Raw genomic sequence first — 27,540 nt, 5'->3', positions numbered from 1 at the left:
ATTTAATCATAGATGTTTAGGGAAACAAGTTTCTGACTACCTCTCTGGTTGGGTAGAGAACAAACCAGTGGAAAAACTGTATCATGGGAATACACTGTCTCAAGAGATCTTTGTATTAATGTACAAGTCCATATAGCTTCATGGAAATTACAACCTCATTTGACTAATAAGATGGATATTAAATGAAAATATTTCCCCAAATGTAAATACCTGTCACACATCTAAGGGGAGATCTCAATATATTACAACTTTAAGTCAATACTGCTACTGCATGAAGGTTAAAGAAACCCGAAAGATGGAAGCTAAAAGCTGGACTGTGACAAGAACATGCTTACCAGAGCTGATGTGTATTCTGAAGTTTTCAATTTCTGTTTTGCAGTTTATCCTGGTCTTTAATGTTTCATTTTCTATGCTTTTATGCTTTTGGCTAAACTGAAGTTAAAACATACAAGCTACAAAACTTAACTCATGAAATTTTGAGGTTTTGCCATTGGGGAACCTGAATCAATAGTTTTAATATACAATTCAGGACAGACAGCATCATGCCAATGTAATTAATTTTAGCAAACAGTGTTTACGATAAGAATTTTCAACAGCTGTGTGTGCCTGGTTTCTCTGCTAATGCTCCCCGTGGAGTTCTGGGACAACCAGCTCCAGGTCTCTGCTGCACTGGTGCTTGCTTTACTGTGCTACTGCACATTTCATGCTCCATTGAGACCACTTATATGGTGGCACTGGTTCTCCTTGGGCTATCTATATTGCTTTTGCCACCATCTTAAAACTCTCACTCCCTACTCATCTCTCTCTTGGATCAGTAAAGAAGCACTTTTTTCTTCTTATATTTTTCCAAACATACTCAGAGACATTGCTTTTCACTTACCCACTGCTACTACCATTGACAAACCACCACCATCTCTTACGTGGATCACTGTGATTGCCTTGGATTGGTCTCCCTGCCTCTACCATTGCTCCCTTCAGTCTGTTTGTTGACATTGCAGTCAGTGATTCTGGCTGTCAGATCTTGTCACTCCTTGGCTGAAAATTCTACAGGGGATCCTAATTTCACTTCTAATCAAAGACAAAATCTTTACGAAGACCTAAAGGTCTTTGCAAATCTGATCTCACCTTTTATGGCTCACCCTTCACTCACTGAACTCTACTCACACGTGACCAGAACATTCCAGGCATGGTGAAATGCCTCGTTTCCCTTATTGTAATGCTATCCTGTCATAGAGGCCAGCCTTGGCCACCCTGTTTTAAATTGCAAGTTGCTCTTCGTACCACCCCAACCTTCTTTATCCTGCTGCACTCTCCCCTATAATTTTTATCTGTACAGTAGTCCCTCTTATCTGCAGGGGATATGTTCCAAAGTCCCCAGGGGATGTCTGAAACCACAGATAGTACTGAACCTTATATATACTATGGTTTTTTTTTCCTATATGCACATATTTATGACAAGGTTTAATTTATAAATTAGGAACAGTACAATACTAACAATAACTAATGATAAAATAGGACAATTTTAACAATATATGGTAATTAAATTATGTGAATGTGGTCTCCATCTCTATCAACGTATCTTATTTTACTGTAGATCTTAGCAACCTTGACATACAATCTCTTTCTTTCCTTATGAAATTGAGAACTTTCACCTTTTCACTTAAAGGAAGCACTTTCTGGCTTATCTTCGGCATATCCGATTTGCCAGCATCGTTACTCTTGTGCTTTGGGGGCCATTATTAAGTAAAAGAAGGATCATTTGAACACAAGCACTGTAGTACTGCAGTGTGCGGAGTGAGACTGACCTCGTACTGTGGCTTTCTGAGCCTCAGTCCTGACCTCATCAAAACCATGTTACATTTAATTATACACAAGGAGCATAGTGTTTTCAAAAATAGAATTATTCTTTTCAATTGTGGCGAGAGTTGGGAGATTCTGTGGGGTAGATGAGCCTCACGAATTTCTAGGGTAGGGGACCCTCACAGAAAAGCCTAATTTTCCTTCGTCTAAGTATGCAATCGTTCCTATAAACATAGGTTGTGACAGAGATATTTGTGTTCCTGGTGTGGGAGAAAGAAAAATAATTTTCGTGATGAGTTCCAAAGTCAGTTATTTTTCAAAACTGTGAATGGCTTAAAAAATGACATTTATTTTGTTCGTTAACCTGCATTTTGAGCAGGGCTTGTTGGAGATAGTTTGTTTTTCTCCAACTTGGCCTCAACTGGGGCAGCTTGAAGTCTGGATGCTGGAATCATCTGAAACTTGCTCATCCAAATGTCTGATGGTTAGTGCTGGCTGTTGGCTGAGACCACAACTGAGACCATTACCAAACATATACCTGTGGGCCCCCATGAGGCCTGGGTTTTCTTACAACATAGTGACTGGGTTCCAAGGGTGAGTATCTTGAGAAGAGAAGAGAGATAGAAAAAAAAAGAGATGGAAGCCATATTGCCTTTGATGGCCTAACCTCAAAAGTTATACAGGCATCAATTCTGCCATATTTTATTCTTTCAGGAAATCCCACAAAAGGTGGCCCAATTGCAAGGACAACAAAAGAAATCTCACCTTTTGATGGGGGAGTGGCAATTTCTGGAAGAGCATGTGGGACTGAAAATGTTGCTTTGGTCATTTTGGGAAAACAAAATGTCTACCATTAGCCCTCTGGCTATTGCAATATAATAGTAAGATACACTTGCCCTCTTCCAGGGCTTCTAAAATCCCATTTTTGTTTCAGCATCAGACTTAGTTTTGAGGTTCAGAATCTCACTATTAAAATGAAATCCATATCTGTAATATGCTCTATGGGTGTAGATTATCAGGTCTCTGAGGCCTATTTTTCCTGGTCTAAAGATCTGTGAACTAAAGAGATAAATGACCTGCCTCTTACATAATCCATATGCCATGGGAGGGCAAGCACAGACAACTGCTATTGACAGTCTCCTTCAAAAAGTGTAATGGGAGGAGGGAAATGGGAAGAATATAGCAATGAGTGGTCCAAAGAGACTTTGAAATCCAACTGGATGTATCTTTCCAATTCCATATTTAATTCTCAGTCCTACTACCTAACAGTAGGTTGAAAAATCTACACAAGGCCTCTCCATGGGGCTTGGGCTTCCTCACAACATGGATGCTAAATTTCAGTTGCGATAGTCAGATAGTGAAGAAAATTGGTAATTTTTAAGCTATGTGGAAAATTACCTTAGTCAACACTGTAAGACAGTCTATCGAAATTTTATCTATTTTTTACTAAACAGGATAGGAACAAAGTGGCATTTGCCAGTGAATGGGTAACATGTAATATATACTGTGGTTAAAAAATAGAGCCCTCTGTAGAATTACAAGTTCAGTTTTGGCAGCATAATTTGAAAGAATAAAATAATAAGAAACCCTCATGTTTGTAGTAAAATGTTTTTACTACATACATAATAGTTTCCTGTAAACTATTATCTAATGTGAAAGGAGAAATACTCTTTATAAAATGAGTTCTACAATTAGGGCAATTCTAGAAGTATGCTTCTTTATATCTTACTGTGGCCTAAAAACTTGAACTCATGGGAAAGATTCTAAAAGGGAAAGATTTCAATTTGGGAGGGAATACGGTAGGAAAACAAGCATGGAAAATGTTCTGGTTATCTACTTGTGTATAACAAACTGTCGAAGCTTAGTGGCTTAAAGTCACTATTTCTTTCATTTCCCTCTCCATAATGTAGATCATGAGTTTGGGAATGGCCCCACAGGGATTACTCCAGGGCAGTTCAGGCTGTGGCATCCACTTCTGAGATGGTTTCTTTATCCATATATTTGGCACATCAGTGCTCCTTGGCCTTTTACTCTCTCTCTCCACGTGGTGTCTCACTGCTATGGACTGAATGTTTGTTCCCTCCCCTGCCAAATTTGTGTGTTGCAATCCTAACCCCCACTGTGATAGTACTAAGGGTTGGGGTCTTTGGGAGGTCAGGAGGGTTTGGCCCTCACAAATAGGATTTGTGCACTATAAAAAGAGGAGGATACATGGGTTGCTCTCTCTACTCTCTGCCAGAGATGCCACCTGCAAACCAGGAAGCAGGCCTTTACCAAGCACTGGATATGGTGGCACTTTGGCCTTGTACTTCCCAGCCTCCAGAACTTTGAGAAATACATTTCTGTCACTTAAACCTCCTACTTCATAGAATTCTGTTATAGCTGCCCCAGCTGACCAACATATCTTCAGGGCCCCTGCAGATGAATTATGCTTCACACAGCTAGGTGGCTTTAAGATGGTGGCCTAGGGCTGTCAGAGACTGGTGTTCCAATAAGCCCTGGCAGAATCTGCAAAGCTTTTCCTACTTGCCTCAGAAGTCCCAGCATGCCACTTCTACTATATTCTCTGGGCCAAGCATGTCATTAAGGCCAGTCAAGATTCAATGGGAGAAGCAGCAAAGATTCTGTGGACAACTTTAATCCATTAGAGTCTGCTTTTGGCCACAAATTATTTACATTCCTACCAAACACACAATACATTCATATATCCCAAAGCCCATGGAACTCATTCTTTTTCAGCATTGGCTTGAAGCCTAGGATCTGAATAGTCAAATCAGGTCCAGATGTGCATGAGTTCCTCAGGTGCAGTTCCCTGAGTACAATTCGTGTCAACCCGAAGACCTGTGAACTGCAGTCATATTTCCTCCTCCTGCCCCCAACACCCAACATAAAATGGTAGACCGGGCCTAGGAAAACCAGGTAGTCCCCCTGGTTCAAAAAGAGGGGAACAGAAGTCACATAGGTAGTCACAGGTAAGGAGCAATTATGAAATATGGCCGGACATGTATGACCTGCTTCTTAATTAGGGCCCAGACCTGTTCCCTGGGGGTGACTCTCTGTGGTTATTCACTCTTCCTCATGGATTCTTGCCTCTGCCCTTGGTCTCCCTCCCCTTTCCATGAGTAATAGTCCCTTTTTCCAGCTAAGTAGTTTTTTGCCTGCTTTCTCCTCAAAGAAATTCAAAGATTAGAAGGTCTGTTTCATTTTGTAGTCTCTTTTTCCCTCTCAGATGAAACTAATACAATTTGTTGGTCAGTCAATGTACCAAAGCCAATCCATATTCAAGCAAAGAAAAGGGAATTTTACTGTAACTCTATGGCAGGAACAGCAAAGAGTTTGCAATCACCATTAAAGATTTCAAGAATTTGAGGCTTGAGAGATTAGGGCTGTCCATTAGATGTTAGAATTTCATTCATGCTAAAGATATTTCCCCTCCTTGAATGCACCATTATGTTGTCTTGAAAAAATGTTCAGAAATTTGTAGAGTCAATCAGGGAACAGAGATGGCAATAGTTTTTAAAGATACCAAAATTTATGTATGTATTCATTAGTTTTGCTCTTTTACTAAATTTAAGGTCACCACAATATGGAAATCAATTATTACATTTATTGTGGAATATTCCTAGGCACTCAGACACTGGATATTTCCGTAACTGATAACTGAATTTTACTGGGTATTTGGGTTTTCTTGAATCCAGAGAAATATAGCATTTTATTTATTTATTTTTGAGATAGAGTCTCACTCTATCATCCAGGCTGGAGTGCAGTGGCACGATCTTGGTTCACTGCAACCTCCACCTCCCAGGTTCGAGCGATTCTTGTGTCTCTGCCTCCTGAGTAGCTGGGATTACAGGTGCCCACCACCATGCCTGGCTAATTTTTTTATTTTTAGAAGAGGTGGGATTTTGTCATGTTGACAGGGCTGGTCTCAAACTCCTGACTTCAAGTGATCTGCCCTCCTCGACCTCCCAAAGTGCTGGGATAACAGGTGTGAGCCACTGCACTCGGCCAGCACTTATATTTAATGTGACAGATAGTATATATTTGAAAGCATGTAACCAAAGGAACAGAAATTTCCAGTCTTATGTGGTGCTGGCTTAATGGAGAAAAATCCATGGAAAACTCACACTTTTGTCTGTATTCCCACAATCTGGTTAGTGTCATTTGTGAAACTCCCGCAGATATAGGAGGAAAAGGGATCTAGGATCCCCAGTAATTAAGACCTTGTAGGAAGAAAGAAAGCTCCTGTTAAAAATCCCCATTCTTCATATTTCTGATATTTTTTTGATTAAAAAAAATCTTTCTCAAATAAAAAGGGAGCAAGATGAAATTTCTTTCCCAGAGATAATGGGAACTTCAAGACACATTTCTAACTACCATCTATGGTCACCATGAACTTTATAAAACATGTTTTCTATTAAGTTTGTAGAGATGTCAGGCTTTGCTGAAAAACTGATGTATTTATGTGTGCATACTAAAACTTTTAAATATGTTAAAGGGATGTAAAATCAAACTTATTGACCAAGCTTTCTCAATTTTGTTGCATAGACAGTTGAATCTTAATCTTACCACAGTCTAGCTTTTGCCATTTTCTCAGCAGCCTGATAACTATTTGGCATTAAGGTTTTGTTCTCACACTTAGCGTAGACAGACATGTTGTCCAGCACACATGTAGAACTGATGGCAGTAATGAGATAATGACTTGATAACATGCATATGTTCCTCACTTTGAGTATGAGGTTGGGCAAATATCATTTATGACAGATTTGGAACCCTTATCCAAGTTGGACTAAACCAAGCCAAATATCATTGGCAATTTTCTTCTATGAATCAGATATTTCTCATGAAGCAGCTAACTTCTGACTTAGAAATAATTATTTCTAAAACCAATGCACTTCTGTTTACATATTCAGAAGTAACTATCAGTGAAATGCAGATAATCCTTTGCAGAAGCTCTTGCTAATTTGGAAGCTGGACAGTGATCAGACAAACAAAATAAAGAAGGCATGTTCATAAAAATATAGGGTTTAGAAAAAGCAATGAACATGTTTATATTTTACTGGAGGGAGATGGTATCTGATAAGTTATTCTAATCAACAGAATTGCTGCTGCCAACGTGTGAGAAAATAAACTGGTCACCAAACTCCAGCGGAATTCTCTGCAGAGTCTGGTGTTGTCGATAAAAAATTGTTGCGTGTCTTCCCCTTCCCCCACAATATGATACTGGAATTTGGGGTTGGATAAATACCTAAAGTTGATCTAGTGATTCCATGATCTAGGCAGTTTAAAATGCTTTCTCATTGCTCCTGGAGTTAGTGGCGAGTCAGGTCTTTTGACCCAGCTTAACCTATTTTTGAGCACGTAATGCTGCCAACCTGTATCCCACTGTTTTTGTTCTTCCTCAACTATATTTTTTATGAGAGTGATTTTATGAATTGAGTTATTTAAGAAACATGGCTGCATTGTGCCAGGAACCACAGATACAAGAATGAAGAAGAAAATTTTTATGTCCTTAAAGATGTTACTCTCTAGAAGGAGATAAACAGCAAACAAAATGTTAAAAATATAATGACATTAGTAATAAATAGGAGTATTTAAAAGATGCTATGAGAGTATGAAGAAGATAGAACTCTGCTTTGAGGATCAAGAAGAATCTTGCAGAGGAGGTAACATTTGAACCGGGATTTAGAGATGAATAGACATTTCTAGGCAAAATAGAAAGAGGACACTCCAAATGGAGTGAAAAGTATGGACACTGGAATGGGAGTTTAAAGAAGCAAATGCTCAAGTCTTGTTCTCAACCCCAGCAAGGTGGGGAACATGGACAAGGCTTCCACTGTGGACAGACTTGGAGAAATGTTAGACGTCTGATGGTCTTTCAAAAGACCAGAGAGAGGAGACATTGGTATGAGGGACGCTGAAAGACATTAGTAGGAATACAAAATTGAGGGATAAGGTCAAGTAGAGTCAGACTACAGTTAGGAGAAAGGATTCGTCACTATTCTAGATATATGTGTGAAATTAAGACATGAATGGAAAAGGAACCCAAGGTTCAGCATAAAGAAAAGAAGTTGGCATAATGAATGAAAGGTAGGGAGAGAGAAATGAGAAATAGGGTACCAGTGGATAAAGCATGACAGTTCTACAGCACTTTTTTGAGAGCAGGAATCTGTTTTCTAATCACACCCAAAATAGGCAAACACGCTATAGGTGGTTACTTAAGGACCTGCATATTTGGAAAACCTATAAAATATCTGTGTATGGAAGAAGTTCTGAGAGCATGTCGTAGCATGGAGGGAAATGAGGATGGAGAGGCAGACAGTGATAATATCACAAACATCCTTATAGTCTCTGCTAAGGAGTTGGGAATTCCTCTGAAGTTATTTAGAAGACATTGAGGGATATTTAGTGTGATTTTAATTTTAGAACATTTTTTGGAAGCAGTGTCTAAGATGAAATTATGGGTATAGTCCAGAACTGGAATATAGGGCAACTAATTAGAAGACTATACCAATAATTGTTTTTCAATTCTGATGCTCTAAAGAGTGCTTTTAGTTTTTTCTTTTTTTAGAGTTGAGGTCTCACTTTGTCACCCAGACTGGAGTTGCAGTGTTATGATTGTGGCTCACTGAAGCCTCAAACTCCTGGGCTTAAGTGACCCTCTCACCTCAGCCTCCTGAGTAGCTGGGTCTACAGGTGCATAGCACCACGCCTGGCTACCTTTTTGAGTAATGGAGTCTTATTTTACTGCCCAGGCTGGTCTTGAGATCCTGGCCTCAAGTGATCTTCCCACCTTGGCTTCTTAAAGTGCTGGGATTACAGGTGTGAACCACTGCTCCAAGCTTGTTTATTTTTTTAATGACCAATAATAATTGTATACATTTATGGGGTACAATGTGATGTTTCAATATATGTATACATTATGGAATGATTAGGCCAAGCTAATTAGCATATCCATGACATCCCCTACTTATTATCATTACTTTTTGTAGTGAGAACATTTAAAATCTATCTTTCAGCTATTTTGAAATACACAATACATTATTAATTATGGTCACCCCTCTGTGTTATACACAGCATATGTTATATAATTATCTACCTCCTGTATAACTGAAACTTTGTATCTTTTGACCAACATCTCCCCTTTTCCCTATTAGCTCCCAACCTGCACGTATCCTGGGCTGTGGTAACCATGATTCTACTCTCCCATGATGTTGACTTCCAGGTTTTACATATGGGTGAAATCATACAGTATTTGTCTTTTTGTACCTGGCTTATTTCGCTTAACATAATGTCCTCCAGGTTCATTCATGTTTTCTCAAATGACATTATTTTTTTTAAAAAAGACAGTATTTCTTTGTTATATATGTCACATTTCCGTTAGACATTCATTTATTGATAGACACTTAGGTTGCTTCCATATTTGAAGTCTTTTGTGACTCCATACAAATTTTAGAAACTTTGTTTTCATTTCTGTAAAAATGGCATTGAAAGTTTGATGAGAATTGCACTGAATCTGTAGATTGCTTTGGGTAGTATGTACATTTTAACATCTACCATTTAAGATGGGAGATTTGGGACATTTGAATCTCCCAAACCATGAGCAAGGGATATCTTTGCATTATTTTGTGTTTTCTTCAAATTTTTCATTAATATTTTCTAGTTTTCAGTATATAGATTTTTCAACTCCTTGGTTAAATTTACTCCTAAGTATTTTTTAAGGCCATTGTTAATGGGATTTTTTTAAATTTATTTTTTGGATAGTTCATTGTTAGTGTACAGAATGCTGCTGACTTTTGTACATTGATTTGATGTACTGCAATTTAATTGAATTTGTTAATCAATCCTAAAAGTGTTTTTTTTTCTTTTCCTTTCTTTCTTTCTTTCTTTTTTTTTTTTTTTTTTTTTTTTGTGGAGTTGTCAGGGTTTTGTATATACAGACAGTCCCTGACATGATGGTTTCACTTAGTTTTTCAACTTTATGATGGTATGAAAGCTATACACCTTTAGTAGAAACTATACTTCTCTCGTGATGCTAGGTGGAAGCAGTGAAACACAGCTCTCAGCCACGGATTTTCAACTTATGATATTTTCTTGGGACATAACCCTATTCTAAGTCAAGGAACATCTGTATAAGATCATCATGTTGTCTGTAAACAGAGACATTTAACTCTTCCTTTCTAATTTGGATGCCTTCTAATTCTTTCTTTTGCCTAATTGCTCTGGTGAAGACTTACAGTACTATGTTAAATAGAAATGACGTAGCAGGCATCCTTGCCTTGTTCCCAATCTTAGAGGAAAAGTTTTCAAATTTCCACGCTGAGTACAATGCTAGCTACAGACTTGTCATATGTGGCTTTTATTGTATTAAGGCACATTCCTTCCATAGCTAATTTGTTAAGAGGGCTTTTTCTTTTTTTATCATGAAAGGATGTTGAATTTTGTTAAATGATTCTTATGCATCTATTGAGAGGTTTATGTGGTTTTTGTTTTTCATTTTGTTTATATGGTGTATCACATTTATTAATTTGCATATGTTGAACCATCCTTGCATTCCAAGGATAAACCCCACTTGACCATGGTGAATATCCTTGTAATATGTTGTTGAATTTGATTTGCTAGTATTTTGTTGAGAATTTTGTATCTATTTTCATCAGGGATATTGACCTGCAGTTTTCTTTGCTTGTGTGTCTTTACCTGGTTTTGGTATCAGGGTAATGCTGGCTTTATAAATGAATTAGAAAGTTTTCCCTCTTCTTCAATTTTTTTTGGAAGAGTTTGAGAAATATTGGCATTAATTCTTTTAAAAATGTTTAGTAGAATTCAGCAGTGAAGCCATGAGGTTCTGAGCTTTTCTTTGATGACAGACTTTATTACCAAACCAATCTCCTTACTTGTTTATTGAACTGTTCAAATTTTCTATTTATGATTCAGTTATGGTAGGTTATATGTTTCTGTACTTTTTTACATTTCTCCTAGGTTATCCAATTTGTTGGTATATAATTGTTCATAATAGTCTCTTATGATCTTTTATATTTCTGTGGTATCAGTTTAATATCTCTTTTTTATTCCTAATTTTGTTTGAGTTTTTTCTTTTTTATTGTTAGTCTGGCTAAAGTTTTGTCAATTTTGTTTATCTTTTCAAAAAAAAAACAACTTTAGTTTTATTGATACCTTCAGTCTTTTTCTAGTGTCTATTTATTTCTGCTCTGATCTTTATTATTTTCTTTCTTCTATCTCTAGGCTTAGTTTATTCTTTCTAGTTATTTGAGGCATAATGCTAGGTTGTTTATTTGAAATACTTTTTAAATGTAGGCATTGATTGTTATAAACTTCTTAAAACTACTTTTGCTGCATCCCATATGTTTTGGTACATTGTATGTCTATTTTCATTTGCAGAGACTATGTCAATAATTCTGGTGCAAGCTTATGAGGACCCAAATTAAGGCAGTAGTAATAGAGATAGTGAGAAAAAATTGAAAAATATTTAGATGCCAAAACAGACATATAAAAATGATCATATGTAAGAGATGAGTGTATTAGTCCGTTCTCACACTGCTGTAAAGAAATACCCGAGGCTAGGTAATTTAGAAAGAAAAGAGGTTTAATTGATACATGGTTCCATGGGCTGTACAGGTAGTATGGCTGGGGAGGCCTCAGCAAACTTTCAGTCATGGTGAAAGGTGAAGGGGAAGCAGGTATGTCTTACATGACTGGAGTAGGAGGAAAAGAGAGTTGGAAGAGGTGCCACACACTTACAAACATCCAGATCTCGTCAGAACTTACCCACTATCATGAGAACAGTGAAGGAGAAGTCTGCGCCTGATCCACTCAGCTCCAACCAGGCCCCACCTGCAACATTGGAGATTGTAATTCGACATGAGATTTGGGTGGAGACGTAAACCCAAACCACCTCAATGAGAGAAAGTGGAAAACAGAATTACTTTCAGTGTTCAGCTTGAGAGATCTATTAGAAGAGATTTACTGCTGTAACAGTAACTCATAATCTTAATGTGCTTAACCCAATAAAGGTTTATTTTTTCTCATGGGACAGTCCAATTTGGTATGGTGGATAGGGGTGTCCTTGCTGTATACAATCATTCAGGGCACCAAACTTCTTCTATTTAGTGGCTCTGCAATCCCACAGGGCTTCAGACTCTGCTTCTGGGTCAGAGTCAGATGGTTAATAAAGAACGAAAGCCTAGGGGATTGTGAAATGTTTTTTAGAATCCAGGCATGGAAATGGTTCATCTCACTTCTGCTGAAATTCCATTGGTCAGAACAGATTCATATGGCCATGCCTAATTGCAAAGAAGCCTAGAAAAGTTGGTCTCTCTGGGTGTCCAGGAGGAGAAGAAAATGAAGTTTCTGGAGACATAAGCACAGACTGTCTTTCCAATGACCAAGTATATTTATCACTATTCCTCTCTCACTTAGACATTTATCCTTTTTCCAATGGAGACAGCTTAAAGTCCCATCCAGTCACTCATTCTGCTCAAAGTGCAGAATCTTCAGATGATTTACCGTGAGATATGTGTCCCTTCCTAGTCTGGTGACTTATGGTCTGTAATAACAAATTTTCTACCTCCCCCACACCTGCATACCATTGTGTGATAGAGACTGAATAAGCACAGATAAACACTCATTTAGAAAGAGACAGTGGGAAAACATGTAGTCACTGGTGTATAGCAATTCTGAAATCCACTAGACAGACATTGTGAAAAGCCCTTTCCTTGGAGGCAGAAGAAGTTCCTTGATTAGTCCTGGTTCTCTTCTCTGGGAGCAGCTTCTGGTCTATGATCCCTTTCTGCCCTCTGGGATGTTGCCTATTTGTATATTCCTTGACCACATTTGAAGTAGATGTTGGGGAGTTTGTCTTTCTTGAAGAAAGCATTATTTCATAGTCCATTCTTGCTTGAGGGATGTTTTAAGGCTCACTGAACATTCACATGCATTTTTAGACCAGGGTATTCATTTTTTTGTCAGAACAACTTTTCAAAAAAAAAAACAAAAAAAAAAAAAACAAAAAACAAACATAGTAGCCTCCTGATTTTATTGTTTCCAGACAGTTCCATGTGCCAATAACCACATTCAAGTTTCTTTGCTAAACTAGTTCTCAGATTCACTTTTTTTCATTTTAAAATTATTTCTCATTTCCGTGTTTTCCTTTCAATATAACAGAGGCTACCTATGTCTATATGCAATAATTAGCATGGATAGGAGGTTAGGACACTTAATCAGTTTTTGCCAAGGTTGAGATGTTTCGTTTAACTGAGAAGCTTTACTTGACATTTTTTGCTTTCTTTCTCAATTTATCTCTTATTATTAAAGGTCTAGTAACAGTAGCTTTTTCTAAACTTCTATATACTCTCTTCCATTTCTACTAGTAAGCAAGCCAATTCTTTTTTGAGCTCATTGCTTTCCTGTAATACCTTGCCTAAGCAAGCCCATAACAGGCATTCTGATTCTTCCTGGCTACTTCTCCTAGATCTTGAGATTTTGTTGGCAAGTGGTCTGTCTTCTAAATTGTCATGGGCAACAGTTTTATTAAATATTTTCATGTTGCATAACATGATTTGCCATCTTTTCAGAACCTATGACAGCTAAAACCTATGACAGCTGTATCTTTACTGCTTGATTTCCAACTGCTAAGCCAGTGCCATGTATTTTTGGTATTTATTATCATAGTTTCTCACTTCAAGATACCAATTAATTAGGAAAGGCAAACGTTTATGATTATAATCTCCCAGACCTCAATGTCCCAATACAATAAAGTTTTTCTTCCTTATATGTCAGTCTAATAATAGTCTGTCATGGGGAATGGTTCTATTCTAAATAGTCATTCAGGGACCAGGGCTCTTTCCTTTTAGTGCCTTTGCCATATCTCAGTGCCTTGCTGTCTTCACTAGATTCTGTGCATGTGACTGTCAGACAAAGGGAGGTAGAATATAAAGAATTAAGAACCGGGAGGGACAAACGTATTTTGTATCCACATTCTACTATTGATAGAGTCAGCTACATGGCTACACCTAACTGAAAAATCTGGGCAATATTTTAATTTTTTCTTAGATTGGCAAATACAAATTGTATATGTTTATACAATTTGTACAACATGATATTTCAATACATGTATACATTGTGGAATGGTGAAATCAAACTAATTAATATATGCATTACCTCACATACTTTTTTGTTGTTGTTGTTTGTTTTTTGTGGCAAGAACACTTAAAATGTACTCCCTTTGGCCAGGTGCAGTGGCTCACAGCTGTAATCCTAGCACCTTGGGAGGCCGAGGTGGGCAGATCATGAGGTCATGAGTTTGAGACCAGTCTGGCCAACATGGTGAAACCCCCTCTCTTCTAAAGGTACAAAAATTCAACCAGTCATGGTGGTGCACACCTGTAATTTCAGCTACTCGGGAGGCTGAGGCAGGAGAATCACTTGAACCTGGGAGGTAGAGCTCGCAGTGAGCCGAGATCACGCCATTGCACTCCAGCCTGGGTGACAGAGTGAGACTCTGTCTCAAAAAGCTAATCCCTTTGCAGTTGTCCAGGATATTATATGTTGTTGTTAACTATAGTTGCCATATTGTACAATAGATCTCTTGAGCTTATTCTTTCTATGTAACTGAAATTTTGTATTCTTCGACCAATATCACCCCTCCCTGCAACCACCCCAGACCTTTGTAATCACCATTTTACTCTCTGTTCCTATGAATTCAACTTTTTCAGATTCTACATATAAGTGACATCATGTGGTATTTGTCTTCCTGTGCCTGGCTTATTTTACTTAACATCATATCCTCCAGGTTCATCATGTTGTTTCAAATGACAGAATATCCTTCTTTTTAAAGACTGAGTAGTATTCCATTGTGTGTATCTATTACCTTTTCTTTATCCATTCATCCATTGATAGACACTTATGTTGATGCTATATCTTGGCTCTTGTGAATAATGCTGCAGAGAACATGGGAGTGCAGATATTTCTCTAACATACTGAATTTATTTCCTTTGAGTATGTATCCAGAAGTGGGGTGGCTAGATCAGATGGAAATTCTATTTTTGGTTTTTTGGAGAAACTTTCATATGGTTTTCCATAATGATTTTACTAGTTTCCATTCTCACAACAGTGTAATCTGGTTTTTTTTTTCTCCATGTCTTTGCCAACACTTGTTTTGTTTCATGTTTTTGATAACAGGCATTCTAACAGATGTGAGGCGATATCTAATTCTAGTTTTAATTTTCATTTTCCTGATGATTAGCGATGTTGAACATTTTGTTTCACATACCTATTTTAGCCATTTTATGTCTTCTATTAAAAAAATGTCTGGGTACTTTGTGTTTCTTTTAATAGGATTGTTTTCTCGCTATTGGATTGTTTGAGATTCTTATATATTTTGGGTATTAACTCCTTATCAGATAAGTGGTTTGCAAATATTTTCTAATTTGTGGCTTGTCTTTTCACTCTGTTAAATCTTTCTTTGCAGTGCAGAAACTTTTTAGTTTGGTATAATTTCATTTGTTTATTTTTGTTTTTGTTCCCTGTGCTTTTGGGGTAGTATCAAAAAAATCACTTGGCAATATTTTCTATTTATGTTCAGGAAGTAAAAAAAAAAAAAAATAGGGTTTACCACAACTGCCTAGGTAAATGACTATGAGGTACAGTACTACTTACTTTGATTTAAAAAAAAAAAAATACTGGGAGTGGCAGGTTTAGATGTATACATTTAGGGAAAAAGGGTGTGTTCGGATAGATGGTGTGATTTTAACCTGTTGATTTTGAAGTGTCTCTGACTCATCCCATGAGCGAGTGCAGAAAATAACCATAAACATCAACCTGGAGATCAGATGGAAGGTATAGTTTTTAGCAATAGATTTGTTAGTAATTTACAAATAGGTTAATAACTTAACCATCCAATGCAATTTTACTATATCTATTGCTTCTCAACCTCAAACCATCTCTTACTCTCAGACTACTTCTTTGCCCCCATTTTTTGTTCATTTTCCATTGTCTCTCCTTCTTTATTAGCATTTTTACTTTTCCTATTTTTTACTTTCTTCTTTTTCTTTACTCTCTTCACATTCTGCTAGTATTCCTCTTTATTTGAAGTATGTCAGTCTGTATCCTAACACATATAATTTTAAAATAATAGCATATTTAAGTTTTAAATTAAGAAATATGCTATTAAAGATAAATGCATACATTTTAGAATGGGTATTTAATAATAACCTAGAAAAGCCATAGGCATTGATTATTACCATGTGTATTCATACTTAAGTTGGCAAAATGTTTTCTGAAAGAAGCTGGGTAGCAACTCTGGATTTCACATTTCTAAACATCATACTGATATTTTTCCAAGTTGGTGTCCAATATAATTAATCTCTAGAGTTTTTTGGGGTTTGCTTGAACTGTGGCAGATGTTTGTATATTCTCCTTTCTCTCTTGTTGCAAAAGACACACAAGAAAGATAAACTTTGTATTTGATTTCATGTACTTAATAAGCAGTTACAAAAGCTCTTCATCAGACTTATTATGGTCTTTAGCAATGACTTAAATACCTTTTGGTAAGCCGTATGTACCTAATGAACCACTGGTTCTATGAAAGAAACAAAAATAGTATAGAAAAAAAGACAGTGATATTAAAGGTGTCATTGGTAATGTCATGGAGTTGTACCTAAAGGAGCTGTGCCATGAACTTCTAATCAACATTGTGCAGTTCGTACTAATAGGAAAGTACTGGTTAGAAATTAGAAAGAATTATATCAGTCAGCAATGTCACAAATTAAGTTGAAATGAGTAATCTGTATGTATGTTACCTCACTGTGAAGAATCCGGGATGGCAGCACTAAAAACAATCTGGCCCGGAAGTATTGTAGCAGTATCTTCACACAAAAATTGTTTCGGGGATGTTCTTTTTTTTTCTTTCCTACTTGATTTTAGGGCTCTGTGGTATCCTTTTGAAGAGTTGAAGGTGATTTCCTTTCTTGGTGTGACTTCTAAGTCTGACTTGGTGAACAACGGAAGGGCTTTCTTCACTCCATTGCTTTTCTGAAGCAACACTGACAAGAAACCACGTGCAAATTTGTTTCATTTAAATAAGTTAACAGTTACCTGAAATCTGTGTGACTCCTACTTCCAGCAATATGAATGGAATACGTATTCTAAAAAGTCTTCACACTGAGAAATATATGTGTCCCGAATAAGCAGCAATAACAGCAAGACATGTATTGCCCAGATCACAAAGAAGGGAGAGGAGCTTCCCCTCTGTGGATTACAAAAAAGGGAAAATAAAACATAGTAAGCATAAATTAACTGAAATAAGGGTGGTAGGTAAAATAGAAAACTCAAACTGCCTTAGGAGTAAATATCAAAGTCAGGAACTTAAAGTTTGGAAATTAATGGCAATGAAAGAAAATGAGAGAGACATGAACTGGACCTGTAGGGAAAGCAGCTGAACTTAATATGATTGAAGTGATGACAGATTTTCTTTTTTGATTATGACTGACTAGATAAATGTACCAACTCATTGAGAGCAAAGGAGTAACAATAATACTGTCAATGTTCATAAGACTTCTCTTTTTTTTTTTTTTGACGCGGAGTCTTGCTGTGTCGCCTGAGCTGGAGTACAGTGGCACAATCTAGGCTCACTGCAAGCTCTGCCTCCCAGGTTCACGCCATTCTCCTGCCTCAGCCTCCCGAGTAGCTGGGACTACAGGTGCCTGCCACCACGCCCGGCTAATTTTTATATTTTTAGTAGAGACAGGGTTTCACCATGTCAGCCAGGATGGTCTGGATCTCCTGACCTCGTGATCCACCCGCCTCGGCCTCCCAAAGTGCTGGGATTACAGGCGTGAGCCACCGCGCCCAGCCAAGACTTCTTAATAGAAACTAGGGGAAGCTAGGACACAATGGAATAATAGATTCTAAGTGCTGAAAGAAAATACACCATCTAGAATTCCATATTTAGTGAAAGTATCTTTTAACAATAAAGGTAGAATGAAGACATTTTCAGAGAAAGAAAACTTGAGGGATTTTTTTCACCATAGTATTTGTGCTAAAGAAAATAATAAAGGGTATTCTTCAAGGGGAAGAAGAATGATGAGAGATACAGAAAAGGCGTAAAGAGAAGTGAAAAGTTTAAACATGTAGATAAACCTAAGTAAATATTTGATGTGTCAAATAATAAAAATACTATCTTATGAGACATATATAGAACTAAAATACAAGATGAAAGAGCATGAAAGCCACAAGAAGGTGAATGCAACTAAGGAATTATAAGGTTCTTCCATCATAAAAGTACTAATTTATGTCTCCCATCAATTTAGATGCAAACATACTTAACCAAATATTAGCAAATGAAACCCACCAATGTATAAAAATAATTTTACTTTGTGACCAAGTGAGGTTTATTACAGGTATGCAAGACTGGTTCAATACTTGGAAATAAATCAGTTTAACCCACCAAATCAGCAAGCTAAACAAGAAAAATCATATGATCATAAAAATTGATGCAGAAAAATCATTGGCAAAATCCAATGCTCAGTCAAGATAAAAACTTTTTACAAGTCGAGAATAGAGGGGAAATTACTCCAACTTGAGAAATAGCCTTTACAAAAACAAACAAATTTACCACTAATATTATTCTTAACGATGAAAGATCGAATGCTTTCCCTCTTGACTAGAAACAAGGCAAATATGTGTGTTCTCCCCACTCTTATTCAAAATAGGGCTGGAACTAGTCCAGAAAAAGAAAAGGCATAAGGATTGGAAAGAAAAAGGGAAACTTTTTATTTACAATTTTATTTATAGGAAATGCCAAGAAATTTATAAATAATCCTAGAACTAATAAGTGAATTCAGTAAGGTGTCAATATAACAAAAATCCATTTTGTTCCTATACACTGTCAATGAACAGGCAGAAACTAAAAATAAATATGATACCATTTATAATCACTCTAAATGAAATGCTTAGGTATTCACTTAATGAAACAAGGAATGTATATATACTGGAAGTTATAAAATTCTGATGAAGAAGTCAAAAGAAGATCTAAATAAACAAAAAGTCCTATCTTGTCTATTGATTAGAAGAGTTCACATAATAAGTATATCAGTTCTTCTCATATCTATCAGTTTAGTGTGGTTCCTGCCAGTGACCCATCAAAAGTTTTGCGTAGACATAGACAAGGTTACATAAAATTTATGTGGAAAGGAACAGACCCTAGAATAGCTAAAGCAATCTTTATAAATAATAAAAAGTTGGGGGAGATTACTCTATCCAATGTTAAGTCTTATCATATGACTGTAGTAGTCAAGACAGTGCCATATTGGTAGAAGGGTAGACATACAGCTCAGTGGAACACAATAGAAAATGTAGGAACAAAGTCCCACAAATATGTACCATTAATTTTTAGGACAAAAAACCAAAAAGTAGAAGAAGGATAGGCTTTTCACTTTAAAAATGACAAAATTTTGGAAATAAAGAGCCGATTAATAGTTGCCAGGGATTAAGAATGGGGGTGGGAGCAACATGGAGAATTTTTGTGGCATTGGAACAGTTCCATATTTTTATTGTGATGATGAATATGCGATTCAGACAATTTTTAGTCTTTGAAAGCAAACCCAAACCTTGTAAGGTCAATGTACTTTCATCAAAAACTTTGTACAATCACTTCACCAAAAAACACTGAATCTACATAAATGTTTCCAACCAAGTTAGAATCATTTCCACTTTGACAGTGTGACAGTGGATATATTTGACCACAGCTTCAATGATTACTGGGCCATTAGACACATCTCAGAAAATTTATCCAAAGTATATTAAGAAAAATGTTACCTATTTCATTTTGAACTTCATCAATGTGTTCAATTGCTTCTTGCTGTTCTTTTTCTGCAAAAAAAAGGAGCAAAAAACTTAATTCTACAATAAATTTACCTAATTTCCAGATGTTAATACTAAATATATGGGCCTACACAAGTGATAAAATTATATAAAATTATATAGAATTTAATATACAGATACAAATGAGCAGAAGTACACTGGGGACATCTGAATAAGATCAACAGATTATATCAATGTCAATATTTTGATTGCGACATTATACTATAGTTTAGCAATATGCTATCTTTTAAAAAAATGGAGCAAAGAATACAAGGATTTCTCCATATTATTTCTTAAAATTATTTCAACTGCATGTGAATATATGATTATTTCAATAAATAGATGAAGTTTTAAAAAATGAACCAAAAAACACGAAGAATAGAAAAAAAAAAAACCCATAAGTACAGGTCAAATAAAAACCTATTGTGTTTAGACGAAATACCAAATACAATAGCGATTATGTCAAATGTAAATGGACAAAATAACAAAAGATAAAGCTTGTAAAATTGAAAAATCTGTAGCTCAAAGAGGACACACTTTAAATGTAAGAACATAGAAAGTTTGAAAGTGAAAATATATAATTAAAAGGATAATATATGCAAAAAGACTAGTATGAGTATGATTGTATTATATAATACAGATTTTAGGCAGAAAGCATCCTCAGAGCTAAAGAGTGGTATTTTACAAAGTTACCTGGGAAGTTATATAATTCTAAATTAGTATTAATTTGAAGAAATTAAATTCTTTCAAATTTATTCAGAACTAAATAAAACCAGAAATAATGAAGACTAGCTGAGGAAGAACAAAGTAGGAAGATGTACTTTATTAAAACACTAATAATTAAGATTGTGGCATTAGTATAATTATACACATATAAATGAATGGGACATTTATATGTGTATAAAGTTCAGAAACATACTCAAACATAGGTAGACAACTTGGTTAAAAGAGTGACTTTTGTAGAGAATTAGGGAAGGATGAACTTCTTAATAAGTGATACTGGGCTTATGGATATTCATATAACCCCTACCAAAACCTTATACCCACCTCATAGCATATACAAATATCAGTCCTGAATGGATTGCAAATCTTAATGTGACATATACAACATACAACTTCTAGAAGCTAATATGGGAGGGAGGATATCTTCATAATCTTGAGTCAGCAATTACTATGCAAGCAGAAGAAAAAGTGTACTAACCACAGAGAAAAAGATTGTTAAATTAGACTGTATTCAAATTTTTAAAATCTGTTTATCAAAAACCACTATTAGGAGAGTTAAACAGCAGAACTCCAGAATCAGATAAGATTTTTTGTAGCATATATACTTGACCAATTACTCATATCCAGAACATATAAAGGATTTATACTAATCAAATTAGGTAATCCAGTGGAAAATCAGCAAGACGTTTGAATGGGTACAGGAAACAGTATATCCAAATAGCCAATACACATGTGACAACATGGTTGAACCCACTGCAGGTCCCAGGGCAGCCACTGTGTTTGCTCTGAGAGACGGTCCTGCTTACATGATGTCACAGAAGAGAACTTCCTAACTTGAATTATGACATGAGAGAGAAACTGTATTCCATCTCGTGAAAAGCCATTCTAATTTTGAGTCTCTGTGTTGCTATAGCTTAACCAATATATTAAAAAACAGATAGCAAAATCTGTCAAGCTTACCATAAAACTAATATAGAAAGATTAATTGCATTTCTGTGCTCTGGCAAGATACACAGAGTATAACTTACAAAAACATTAGATCTATACAAATTGATATGTAGAATCAAACCAAATTTAATAACAGAATTTTTCACAAAACTTGATAAATTATTCTAAAATGGCCATGAAAGAGCAAAAGGCCAAGACTCACATGAAGAGCAAGGTGAGGGGGTTTAATTTAAAGACATCAAAAGTTATTATAAAACTGTAGCAATTTAATAATGTAACAATAGTACAGGAAAGGATACACAGGTCCATGCAAGACATTGAAATATTAGAAAGTGACCCATTCGTGTCTAGAAATCTGTTATATAATAAGCAAAGAACTGTAGAGCAAAGGAAGAAAGGTGAATTCTTCAATAAGCTGTGCTTGGATTATTGGTTACCCATATGGGAAAAAAAGTAAAATTTCTATTTCATACTATACTAAAAACTTTATTCCAGATATTTAAAATATATTAATGTAAAAACACTAAAAAAGTTTTAAAGGAAATATAGGAGAGAAATTTCATGACCTCATGAAGGGAAATTTTTCTTAAGAAAGACACCGAAAGGCAAAATCATCAAGGAAAAGATTAATACTTATCCTTTGCTTAAATTAGAAACATCTGCTCATCGAAGGACATCATTAAAAAGCAACAAGACATCACAATTCTGGGAAAAATGTATAAAGCCAACAAAGGATTTGAGCCTGTCAAAAATAACCACCTATAAGTTAATAAGAGGAAAACAAACAATTTAGTAGAAAATGTGGGCAAAAACAGATAAACTTTTCTTACAAGAAGAAACAAAAGGCCAAGAAATATATGAATATATACCTAGCCTCACTGGTAATATGAAAGACAAAATTAAGACCAAGGTCAAGTAGGATTTTCCATCCACTAGATTGCCACACATTAAAACAGTGAAGGCTGGGCGCAGTGGCTCATGTCTGTCATCCCAGCACTTTGGGAGGCTGAAGTGGGCAGATAACTTGAGGTCAGGAGTTCAAGACCATCCTGGCCAATATGGTAACACCCTGTCTCTACCAAAAAATACAAAAATTAGCAAGGCTTGATGTTGCGTGCTTATAATCCCAGCTACTTGGGAGACTGAGATGGGAGAATCACTTGAACCTGGGAGGCAGAGTTTGCAGTGAGCTGAGATGGTGCCAATGTACTCCAGCCTGGGTGACAGAGTGAGACCCTGTCTCAATATAAACAAAAACAAAACACACTGGAGAGTATTAAGTATTTTTTAAGAATTCTCTTATATGCAATGGATGGAAGTGTAAATTGGTATAACCATTTTGGGAAACAAGTTGTGTTGTCTTGTAAAATTGAGTATCAATTTTTGGCATGGGAACTGAGCTACTATAATATACTCTAAAAACCCTCGACTATGTTCACTGTTTATAGAAGCATCAATTGTAGTAGTGATGAACTGGAACCAACAAAAATTACTACTTTGAGAATGGATAAAGTGCGATAGAATGGAATAATTTATGGTAGTGAAGATTAGTGAACCATAACTACCAATGTCAACATGAATTAATTTCAAAACATAATGTTCGGAAAAAAATCCACAAATCATAGGAGTGATGAGGGGAACATAATAGGGAAAGACACCCAGGGTTCACCAGTTTGGTATTGCTTGATTTCTTAAGCTTAGTGGTAGTTGGTTCATGTTCATTTTATCATTGTTTATAATAATACATGAATAGATTATACACATTGTATTTATTTATATTGTATTATACATAAAAATGAATAAAATAATCAGTAGTTTCAGGTCTGTGACATGTAGTTAGGTAAAAAGTTAGACAGGAACACTTGTCATCAGATGACTTTATCCTCAGTTTGCTCTGCCATTTATTATGACATGATATGAAGAAAACTCAGTGTGTGATGTTCCCTTATGTTGACCTGATGATATTTATGTTGCAAAAGTATATAAAAGGCAGCCTCTCAGATGTTTTAGACCAAATTTGCCATTGATAAGGGTTGAAGATGTTGAATGGGTTGGAGCTCCTTCATCACTTCTCCTGTTTGCCTGACAAATAATGTTCACCCACTGACAGCAGTTGATCTCCAGTCCCTCACAGGGTGTCTTAGTCAGCTCATGCTGCTATAACAAAGTATCACAGATTGGGTGGCTTTAACAGCAGGTGTCTATTTCTCACAGTTCTGGAGGCTGAGAAGTATGAGGTCAAGGTGACAGCAAATTTTATTTTTGGTTTACCGACAGCCTATTCTCCCTGTGTTGTCACATGGTGAAGAGAGAAAGAGTGTCTCCCTCTTCCTCTAAGAGTACTAATTCCATCACTGGGGCTTCACCTTCATGACCTCATCTAAATCTAATTACCTCCCCAAGACTCCACCTCCAAATACTATTACATTGGGAATTAAGGCTTCAACATAAACATTTTAGGGGGATATAAACATTCAGTCTATAACAGAGAAATTGGACAAAGTCACAAATTCTTTCTATAAATACTACCCTGGGTAGCTACTGTCAACTAACAAAAATTAACTCTCATACTGGAACTCATCTGCCTTCACTATACTAGACCACAGTTTAAGACTAACTACCGTACTGGACCACACATGTGTAAAGGGAAGAGTAGTTTTGTTTTAATTATTCTAAGTTAAGAACCAGAACAAATGAAAAAGTTACAAAAAGGTAAAATCTGGAGGGAAAAAACCCCAAAACCAACCCTTTCATTGTTTACATTTTTTTGACATAAAATGTGCATACAGTTAAATGTACAAATATTAAGTATCTACTTTGATATGTTTGACAAATACATAAATACATGTGTCTCCCATAACCTATCAAGTTACAGACGTTTCCATCACACCAGAGAGTTTCTTGGTGACACTCCCAGTTAATTTCTTCACTTTTCTATTTCCCATCACAAATAGTTTTACTGACAGGAGAACTTTATATAGAGAATCATACGGTATGGTCAATAATCCCCCCTTATCTGCGGTTTTGCTTTCTGCAGTTATCCTGTCAACTGCTGTCTGAAAATACTAAATGAAAAAGTCCAGAAATAATTTCTACATTTTAAATTACGTACCATTCCTAGAGGTCAATCAGGTTTGGTGGTATCCGAGGTTTCAGGTCTTGAACCATATTTCCCGAGGATAAGGCTGGGACTACCAAGTCTGATTTCTTTCACTCAGGATATTGGGTATGAGATTTATCCATGTTGTTGTGTATTAAAAGCTCACCCCTTTTTCTTACAGAGTAGTATTTTTTTGTGTGACCATATCACAGATTGTTTTCCTGTTGATAGACATCTGTGTTGTTCCCAGTTTTGGGCTTTTATAAATAAAGCTGTTATGAACATTCATGTACTAGTGTATTTTGTGGACATGAGTTTTCATTCTCTTGGGTAAGTATCTAAAAGTGAGATGCAGGTCCTAGGTAGATTTGTGTTTAATCGTATGGGAAACTAACAAACACTTTTCTAAACTGATCGTTTCATTTAACACTGCCCACCAGTCTATGAGAATTCTTATGCTTCACATTCTCATTAATATTTGATGTTGTCAATATTTGAATTTTAGCTATTTCAGTGGGTGTGTAATAGTAGCCAATTGCTCAATTTAATATTTACTAGCAGTCGGGTGTGCGTGGTGTCTCACGCCTGTAATCCCAGCACTTTGGGAGGCCGAGGGGGGTGGATCACAAGGTCAGGAGATCGAGACCATCCTGGCTAACACAGTGAAACCCTATCACTACTAAAAACACAAAAAATTAGCCGGGCATGGTGGCGGACGCCTGTAGTCCCAGCTACTCGGGAGGCTGAGGCAGGAGAATGGCGTGAACCCGGGAGGTGGAGCTTGCAGTGAGCAGAGATCGCGCCACTGCACTCCAGCCTGGGCGACAGAGCGAGACTCTGTCTCCAAAAAAAAAAAAAAAAAAATGTACTAGCTAATTTAATATGCATTTTCCTGATGACAAATTATGTTGAACACTTTTTCATGTGCTCATTAGTCAGTTGTATATCTTCCTTTGTGAAGAATCTGCTTAAGTCCTTTGCCAATTTTTATTGTATCTTTTGTCCAGATACATGTTTTGTGAATATTTTCTCTCAGTTTATGTTTGGCTATCATATTCTTCATGGTGACTTTTGGGAAGTATTTTTAAATTTTGATGGAGTTTACAGATATTTTCATTAATGGTTTTTGCTTCCTTTTATTCTATCTAAAAAAAAGTCAGCCCATGTCAAGGTCACAAAAACTCAAATTTTTTTTAGATGTTTTAAGTTTTGTATTTGTCTTTAGACTTATTATCCATCTAAATTATCTTGGCTTCTGTGTTGTGAGGTGATGATCAACATTCCTTTTTTTTTTCTCAGCTGTATGCCAGTTGAAAATATTATACTTTTCCCAATGAATTACCTTGACGTTTTGTAGAAAATCAATTGACCTTATAACTGTGAGTCTATTTCTGAACTCTCTATTCTGTTTTGTTGAACTTTTTAATCTGTCTTCATGTTAAACCACCATATATTTATTATTGCAGCTTTATAGTAAGCCTTGAAGTCATGTGGTATGAGTCTTTCATCTTCATTCTTTTCAAAAAACGTTTTTGCTATTCTAGGTTATTTGTACTCCTATTTAAATTTTGAGTTAGCTTATACATTTCTGTTTAACAATGGCTGCCAGAATTTTGATATGAGCAGCTTGAAGTGCAGAGATTGATTTGGGGAAAATTGATACCTAGTATTGAGTTTTCCAATCTATGAACATGGTTTATCTCTCCATTTATTTAGGTCTTCTCTACTTTCTTTCAGCAATGTTGTTTTTCAGGGTAGAGGTCTTACACAGTTTTTATTAAATTTATTCCTAAGCATAGTATTTTAAAGAATATTGTATTTTAAATAATATATATAAATAATATATACATATGAGTATTCTGATACTATTCTGATATATATATAGAGAGAGAGTAGCTTTAAAAATTATGTTTTTTAATTGTTTACTTTAAAAATAGAGAAATACAGTTGGTTTTATAATTGTCCTTATATCCTATAACCTTGATAAATTTAATTATGGTAGATGTTTTGTAGATATTTTAGAATTTTCTATGTAGGCAATTACAGTCAATAAATAGAGACAGTTGTTCTTTTTCTTTTTTTGCCTTATTACATTGACTAGGACCACCAATAAAATGTTGAAAATAAGTGGTGGAGTAGATATCCTTTCTTTCCTTTTTTTTACAATCTTAAACATTAAATATTTCACTATTATTTAAGCTTTAGGTTTTCTGTAAAATCCCTTTGTCATGTTGAGAAAGTTTGTGTTTATTATTAGTTTTGCTGAGAGCTTTTTACCAAGAACGGATTTTCAATTTTATCAAATACTTTCTCTGTATATATTGCAGATCATATTTTCTTTTGCTGGTCTTTTTATATTATAAAAAACAATGATTGTATATTGAATGTTGAGCTAACCTTGTGTTACTATGATGGTCTTCACTTAGTCAAGGTGTACTATCTCTTTTAAATATTCTTGGATTTTATTTGGCAGTGGATTTTTTTTTAAAGATATGTATATCTATATTCTTGACGGATGTTGGTCTGTAATTTTTTTCTTGTAATATACTTAAGTTTTCATACTGGGCTGTACGCTGGCCTAAGCAGGTTGTGAAATGTTTTCTCCTATATTTTCTGAAGGAGTTTATGTAATATTACTATTGCTTCTTCTTCAGATGTTTAATAGAATTCACCATGAATACATGTAGATTTTAATATTTCCTTTTTGTTGCTCTTTCCTTTCTAAGATTTCCACCTCAATCTTTGAGCTTCCTCTGGCAACCTCAGTCTTTGAGCTTCTCTCGCTAATAAGATTATGGCTTTCTACTTGAGTTCTAGCCTGTCCATGCCAAATGAGCAGTAGAGGACTTAAGTGAAAAGCCATATAAATGTAAATTTTACCTTGTGCGGTTCCCTGTTTTGTTTTCAGTCCCCTCTCACCAGTTTTGTTTTTGATTATTCTCTAGTGCCTTCAAATAATGTTTTTATATTTATATTTTTCCAGAGTTTATGACTATGAGGAAAGTTATGTCCAATATAAACGTCTCTATTACTTGGAAGTCAAATAAGTTTCTATCAGAAAAATGTTTTTAACTCCTAAAGCCAACCTATCA

The 27,540-nt window shown here is 35.8% G+C and overlaps 1 long non-coding RNA gene across 2 annotated transcripts in view; it reads right to left on the bottom strand.

Annotated features, from left to right (window-relative positions):
* Positions 1–21,083, bottom strand: part of LOC105481702 (uncharacterized) — a 46,576-nt gene extending 25,493 nt beyond the window's left edge. The window contains exons 1-4 of one of the 2 annotated variants that reach the window (XR_987110.3): positions 20,725–21,083; positions 19,633–19,686; positions 16,617–16,859; positions 11,587–11,652 (exon numbers count right to left, since the gene is read on the bottom strand). This is a non-coding gene — a long non-coding RNA (uncharacterized lncRNA). The remainder of the gene's footprint in view (positions 1–11,586; positions 11,653–16,616; positions 16,860–19,632; positions 19,687–20,724) is intronic. The other variant, XR_987111.3, reaches the window with a different exon arrangement.
* Between the last annotated feature and the right edge of the window lie 6,457 nt (positions 21,084–27,540).

The sequence above is a fragment of the Macaca nemestrina genome, chromosome 16, assembly GCF_043159975.1.
Source record: "Macaca nemestrina isolate mMacNem1 chromosome 16, mMacNem.hap1, whole genome shotgun sequence".
Lineage (NCBI taxonomy): Eukaryota > Metazoa > Chordata > Mammalia > Primates > Cercopithecidae > Macaca > Macaca nemestrina.
The sequence above is the reverse complement of the archived record's forward strand: the minus strand, read 5'-3'. Positions and strand labels throughout refer to the sequence as shown.